Below are 7,661 nucleotides of genomic sequence, written 5' to 3' on the forward strand. Positions count from 1 at the left end.
CGTAAAAAAATTTAAAATATTAGTTGCAATATCAAAAATTTTACTTAAATCTACAACAACAGTGATTAATCATGATAATTTATTACATTCTGGTTAAGAATTGACCAAGAATGGACTGAGCAGTGGATTGTTTGTCAGACCGTTACACTTTTTATAGTGTCTGCCTTCCTAAATTTAGAAGATACCCCCCCACATTATTATTATTATTATCCGTTTCCAACCATGAGATGTGGGTTAATAATAAAGTAAAAAGGTTGAAATTTAAAAGAATAAAGAAGGGAATAATACAAAAATTGCCTACGCCGGATGTTACATAAATATTATGTTACCCAAAAGTGGGAGGGAACCTCATCTCATGCCTTGGTGAGCCACTTTTGGCATATTTTTCCTTCTTCAATAAAAAGGCTTCGGCCGTCCGGAGGTCACATAGTGGGTCGCGGACGCCTACTGATGCCGATACATACCATGCAAGTACTACAAATCATGGCAGAGTAATTATATTGCTACATATTTTTTTTTTTTTTTTTTGAAATACCAAAAATCATTGCAAGTGTCAATTTCATAAAATACAAGCAGTCCGGCTCAAACGAGATTTTTGTTTACCCTACACCTACTCGCGGCATTTTTAACACAAAAGCAATTTTGAAGGGTTTAATTTGCCAACAAACAACTAATGTAAATGTATAAACTACTATGTGGTTTTCACCAATTCTGGTTGCTTTAAGAACACAGAGAGTTGGTTCCTCAATGATTATGATAACTGCATTACACAAGACATTTACTAACTTTTTACTGCTTGACTTGCGATTACTTTTCTTTTGTGATGTTTCTCTATGCATATCAATTTCACTGTATTCAGATAGAACATTAGATTGCCTTTCTCGTTTCACTAGGTTTTTCCATTTACCTGTATGCTTTACTTTTGTTACTACATCACGATCAGCTGACAGCACATTACTGATAGTAGTTGGTGATTGACATTTAATTTTATGGTTACATTTATTTTCAAATCGCTTAGACGTAAGGGGTTTATTCACCCAATTACCACATTCTTCCTGAAAAGGTTTGTGATTTTTGATAACTGCAGGTGATGCGTGGTCAGCACCTGACCCCTTTACTAAGTTATTAATTGCTAAGTTGCTAGTATGATTCGATTTAAGATTTTGGTCACCTCTTTCAAGAATACGTGTAGAGTATTGGTTATCATGGTGCGACAAAACAACTTTACGTTTACGACTACTTGTTGGTGCATTGTATTGACTATGACATTTATTTTTCAAAGAACATTTACGAACAAACTTGGAAAATTTAGAAAAAAAATACAACATACGTTTAACTTTTTAATTTCCGTCTGACATTATGTACTTTCTTTTTATGTTGCCGCTGCCTTTTGCTACAACGAACTTGCAAATTATGTTTCTTTACAATATGACGAACAACATTTCGTAACCTACTGAAGTTTTCTTGACAGGTTTTTAATTCCTTTTCCCATGTTACTGAGTTATGGTTGCTATCATAAGGCCTACAAGGCATAAAGCCATTTTTACTATCTTCCAAATACACAATTTGAGTGCAAATAACTACGCAGAAGTAACGCAATCTCATTTGTCTTATCTGTATTTCTTTAACTTTCAACTCACAACTTAAAAAATTACACTTCTCTTGACGCATCTCAACAACCTTAACAGACACAAAAAATAAACAAGTTTTCTGAAATGGAACCCATTCTAATTTACTGGTTAGCAAGGTGCCAGGGAAGCAATTTTGCTTTAACAAACATAATACACTACAAGGATGTGTGAATGGGGTACTCTTGCCTTCATTTTCAACGCTATTTATTACCACTTTCGTAAACCTTTTCGTAGTGAAGCACGCAATGCAGGATAGAATGCTTTTCGTTCCTTTAGAAAACAAACAAACAATAGCGGAAACAGCTGTCTGCTGACTCATACGAGCATAGTGTTGCCACGAGACTCGTCTCATGTCTCGTCTCGCAAAAATGTGCTCGTCTCGTCTCGAGAGGTTCTGTCCCGTCTCGTCTCGTTTGTCTCGTAAAAATATAGCAGCATATCATGGGAACGAAAGTAAAATGTAGCAGTCTGCACCATGCTAATCAAGATACAACTAAGATATTATCCAGAACACAAAGACAAGAAATGTCACGGTAGTTACACCGTGAAGAATTCACCTCTGGTGTGTGGTAGTCGGTTCGATCTCGGTCAGTGCCATGTGAGCTTTGTGGTAGACAAACATCGAGTGTGTGTGTTTTCTCTAAGTTGAATTGTATCCTACCACTTTCTTCACTCCACTAATTTTCCCATCATCATCTATTCGGAGTGGGCCAAAGTTTCCTAAAGGTCTTAAAAAATAAATTCCAATAAGCTCACAATGCAAGGACAAATAGTTTACAAGATGATATATCTCTGCTCTTAGTTGCCTAAGGCTTCTCGACCCTGGCTTTTTTTTTACATTCTCAAACATTGAAATTTGTTTCACCAGTTTCAACACACGAATATACAGTAAAGTGCTCATAGGTACGTCGAAGATGAAGACACTAATGTCAAATAATGTTTACATGACAATCAAAGTTCGATGTAAAGGTGTCACCATCCCTGACACTACCGTATACTATCAGCCCACTTGCTTTATAGTGTCGGTATATATTTATATATATATATATATATATATATATATATATATATATATATAGATAGATAGATAGATAGATAGATAGAGATAGATAGATAGATAGAGATAGATAGATAGATAGATAGATAGATAGATAGATAGATAGATAGATAGATAGATAGATAGATAGATAGATAGATAGATGCATGAGGTTTATTCATGCCAAAAAGGTCCTGCTAAGACCGGTTTTGCCAAGCACTCAAATACCTATGAGGTCTATGCCGAACTTCACTGGTCTATTTCGGTCCTCGTGAGGTCTAACGCGGTCCTCGCGAGGTCTAAGTAGGTCCTTTGAGGTCTAAATATGACTTCAGGGCTGCCAACATACTTTAAAACAACTTCAAGAATCAAAATAAAGATATTGTGTAAAATGCAACATATTAAATTATTTTGCATTTTACACAAACAAAAATCGCTGAAATTTCGTACCATGGAAATATTAACAGGGAGATATTGTTTGATGTATTATTTAGTGCAACAAAATTAACAGTGTTGCCATCCCAATAACAAGATTTTTCAAATAACACTAAGCAATGTTTTTCTATATTTCAAATTTGCATGTTAAACGAAAACTTACTGCCTTTATTGTTTAATGCTGCAAACCGAAGGCGTTGCAGTATCGAAAACATTCAAATTTCAAAGGTCTCTACTACAATAATATAGCAAGTGAATTGCAAGGGAAAATGCATATTGGAAGTACCTTAGTATCGAATACTGCGATGACAATACGAAGAAATGGAAACAATGATACATCAAATTCTTTATTTTGAAAAAGGTACTAACTATAACAACCAAGCGCATAATAGTTTTCAATAGACACACAGATTATAATGCCGTTTACAACAATTTGATAAATCAATCCGTACTTACATATGAAAGAACGTTGTTAAAGATTGTTGTATTGCATAAAATGGCGTATCTGTAGGAACCTTTTAAAACATTGTTGGTTTCCTTTGCTTCCATGACATTATATCGATTGTTTTTGAAAATTGTATTTATAACAAATTGAGCAAGAAGATGATGGTCGCCAGATTAGTACACGAGCTTAAAAAACTCTTAGTTTTTAAAGATTTTTATAGTTTCTACTAACTATTTCAATTTTAGATTATTTTTACTTTGGTATGATCTTTATGTTATTTAGAAAAAAATCAATTTATCTGGCGTCATCGGCAAAGTTTATTTAAAACAATTTCTTATTTTAAACTTAAGACCAAGCTATTCGGATTCATGTCTAGGCAATTTTGTTAACAGTTTATGTTGTAGCTATTGTATCTCTTATATTATAAGCAATTACATCATAACAATCTTAGTGATAAAGTGTACTTGGCTATAAGGCTTCGACTATTATTATTATTAGGCCTATTATTATTATTATTATTATTATTATTATTATTATTATTATTATTATTATTATAACACGAATTGGTTAAAAGGAACTACAGAAAATTTTCGGAATTACATAACTCTTAGCATTGTTGCAAGCTTATCTCCATTATTTATCACATCTCCGGAACAATTTGAGATATCAAATTGCTCTATACTACATTATGATCTTTATATCCATTTAAAAAATATATGATTGAACGTAGTATTTTCCAAAGCGGCTATAAGAAATAAAACATGTTTGATATAATATCGTACAATACTGTACTTTGAACATGAATTCCCTTCATTTAATAGTTTTAACGCATTAATGAAACGATACCGCAATTCGTAATTTTCCATCGACTTCATTTTCTACGTCGTAAACAAAATAAACATTTCAATTATTGGTTGAAACCAGCATTCGATCCAGTTCTTCCAAAACATCGATGTTAGAAAAAAAGTTACAAGTCACAAACACATTTAATACAAACTGCAAAAACTTTCTTGTATTTTCATGTAGCATAGGCTTCAAGAACAAAATGAAATGTAGGAAGAGACAGATGAAATCAACACTTGGAGAATATATTATCTATTCTTGTAAAGTCGTGCATTTTTTTAAAATTAATGTGCCTTTCTTTTACCCTTCCTTGTAACTTGTTTTTATTTTAGAGTTGACTGCGTGATAAGAGTTAAAGCTATCTCGTCTCTAGAAGGTGTTGTGGAAAGGATGTCTTGTTTCGGAAAAGGTACTATTTCCATTTGGAGGAGTGCTGTCTCGTCTCGTATCACGTCACGAATACTCTGTATCGTCCCGTCTCGTGAGAAACCCTATTTGCATGAAGATACAAGTTAAAAGGTGTTAACACATACGTAACTGAGTATTCCAGCACAAACCTAAAATTTTGTATATTCAACCAAAGTTAGTAACGAGGCCCTTAATGGTAGGTGGTAGAGCGCTCACTTCCGGTGTATGAGATTCCAAGTTCGATCCTAGCTCCTACCCAAGTGGGAATTGTGGAGGGAAAGTTTTGTGTATGAGTTTTCTCGGTATTCTTCCGTTTTCTGCTAATTTCTTCATTTCACAAGTTTGTTCGGTCTCGTCACTAGTGTCTCCTTTAGACTTGTCTGGGACGTTCAAGCCAGAAAGAAGGAAAAGAACTTCAAAGATGCTGCGGCATTCAAGACATATATCATAATAATACTTAGGAGACATCACTATTTTTGCTCAACGATTGAAGTTGAGCATCCTATTCAACAGCGAGCCTGTTTGAGACGGAGACCTACCGTTTAACGTAGACTCTGAACCTCAAGAGCTTTCGCCGGGGCTTTTCCGTCCCAAAGACGCGTATGCTAACTATGTACCACAAGGGAGCTCGTTCGTTGTTATATACAATGTTTGAATTCGTTTTTCGACATTGTGGGTGTGGGTGTGGGTGTGTGGGTGTGTGTGTACTATAACGTCCCGTCTAGACCTCATGTGGGTATATATATATATATATATATATATATATATATATATATATATATATATATATATATATATATAGATATGTGTGTGTGTGTGTGTGTGTGTGTACATGAAGCGAGAGAAAAACTTTTACCTCCTGATGTTATGCGAGTAATTATAAGCTGTACAAGATAGTGAAAAGAAAAGTGATTTAGAAAGTGTAAATAAACGTTAGTTTTTTAAGGAAGTTTAGGCACATATAATGTAACCATATACGTAATTGCGCAGTCTGGTATCAAACTAACACTTTCAGGCCCAAGAAGTCAAAAAATATGTAGAACTCTTGATATTACGAATAGAGTAATATAATATCTACAGGTACATTCTCAAACACGTATGAAAACAATCCATTTATCATGTGGACCGAAAGCGTTCAATTAAAAATTGACATATATGGTTCACCCCAGAAAGTGGGCATTAAAGAAATAACGATCATGTCAATAGTGTAAAATACCCACGTTTGGAAAAATTTCTAATTATGTTTTCCAATTATGCTATTTTTTAAAAAATAAATGTAAAAAATACCTCCAGTTCTCTATAGACCTCATGGTATTTGAATGCCTTGGAAAAGAGGTCGAAATGGGCCTATAACGTCCCGTCTAGACCTCATGTGGGTATTCATCTACATCTATTTACGAACCAGACTTAAAATTTGACATTTTTCGTTACCCATAAACCTTTAGTTGAGGGCAGGGATACACCCACGGGGACAAATTGGGGCTCGACCTCCCACATGACTTCCTGTTTCCCAAATGAAGTTCGACTGTTAGATCTTTACTTCAACATGTTTATTAAAGCAAAATAATGCATATAATAGAACAAATAGAAGTGCCAATTCTTCACATGGGAAGAATAAGGTTTAAACGAACATAAAAGTGGAAATTTGAATGTTATAGACACTACCCCACTATAGAAACTGCCGAAGTTTTGGAAGGGCTGAAATACGTTTTTGGTTAATTTCAATTAAAAGCTTATGTACCAGACTTCTTACCTCTAACTTAACAAATACTCACATAAAGCTTTATTAATAAAAAATTGGAAATTTGAATATTATAGAAATTATTCCCTTTCCCCAATGTAACCTGAACACTCGAAACATGTATTCTCCTATTTTCGATTAAAAGTTTAAATATCTAATCCCTCTCCTCTATCTCACATTTAGCAGTTTCACAATAAAGAGTCGAAGTTCGTAAAATAGAATTTACCCTACTTTCGCTATTTCAGAGCGGAATTTTCTGAAAGAACGGAAATTCAACTTCAGTTAATTTTAATGGAGAGCTCAAATGCCAGGTTTTGTTTTTCCTAATGTCAGATTCTTCATTCTTTGAAAAAGATTTGAACCCCTTATATACATATTTTTAAAAATGCCTTCTTATGATTTGTTTTCGTGATGGAGTCACGTGTCCAAATTTTGTTTCTACCTATAAGTATTCCTTTATGTTAATGAGTGAATTACTTATACTATCGTATTTAATAATATTGATCTGAAGGAAAAACATCTAAACAACGTCAACTCATAACAATTATGAATTTCCCAAATTCAATAATTAGTACAATACTGATCAGTGGCATAGCCATAAATATACTATACCAAAGATAGTACTAATTATTGCATAACGAAAAAAAAACGCTTACACACACACACACACACGTACACGTACACATATAGCAACATTATGTGACGCTATCGGTTCAAATGTGGGACAATGGTCAGCCAGAGTGCTTCATGGGCTTTTGTGACACGAATTTTAGTATTGTATTTCATCATATAGAGGTGAGGTGAATTTCAGGTGAGACAGATAAGAAAGAAGTTAAATTGTTTCCAGTTTTCTGTAGTTACACAGTGTTGAAATGCTGATGAACTTTGGTAAATAATAAATTAAACTTCCTGACGCTACAGCCATGAAAGACTATGACTAGCCACATGGCTCACATTCAACTGGGTGAGGAGTGACAGTACATCGGTTCCTAGGCGCCATTATTTGTGGCTTTCTAGATCACAGTTCGCCATCTCTTAATTCACTAACAATGAGGTTAAACTAGATCTAAATAATATTATTTTTAAAGAAAAATAAACACCCACCTTCTTTTTAAGTGATGC

Source organism: Thermobia domestica, chromosome 5, assembly GCF_964235325.1.
Source record: "Thermobia domestica chromosome 5, izTheDome1.hap1.1, whole genome shotgun sequence".
NCBI lineage: Eukaryota > Metazoa > Arthropoda > Insecta > Zygentoma > Lepismatidae > Thermobia > Thermobia domestica.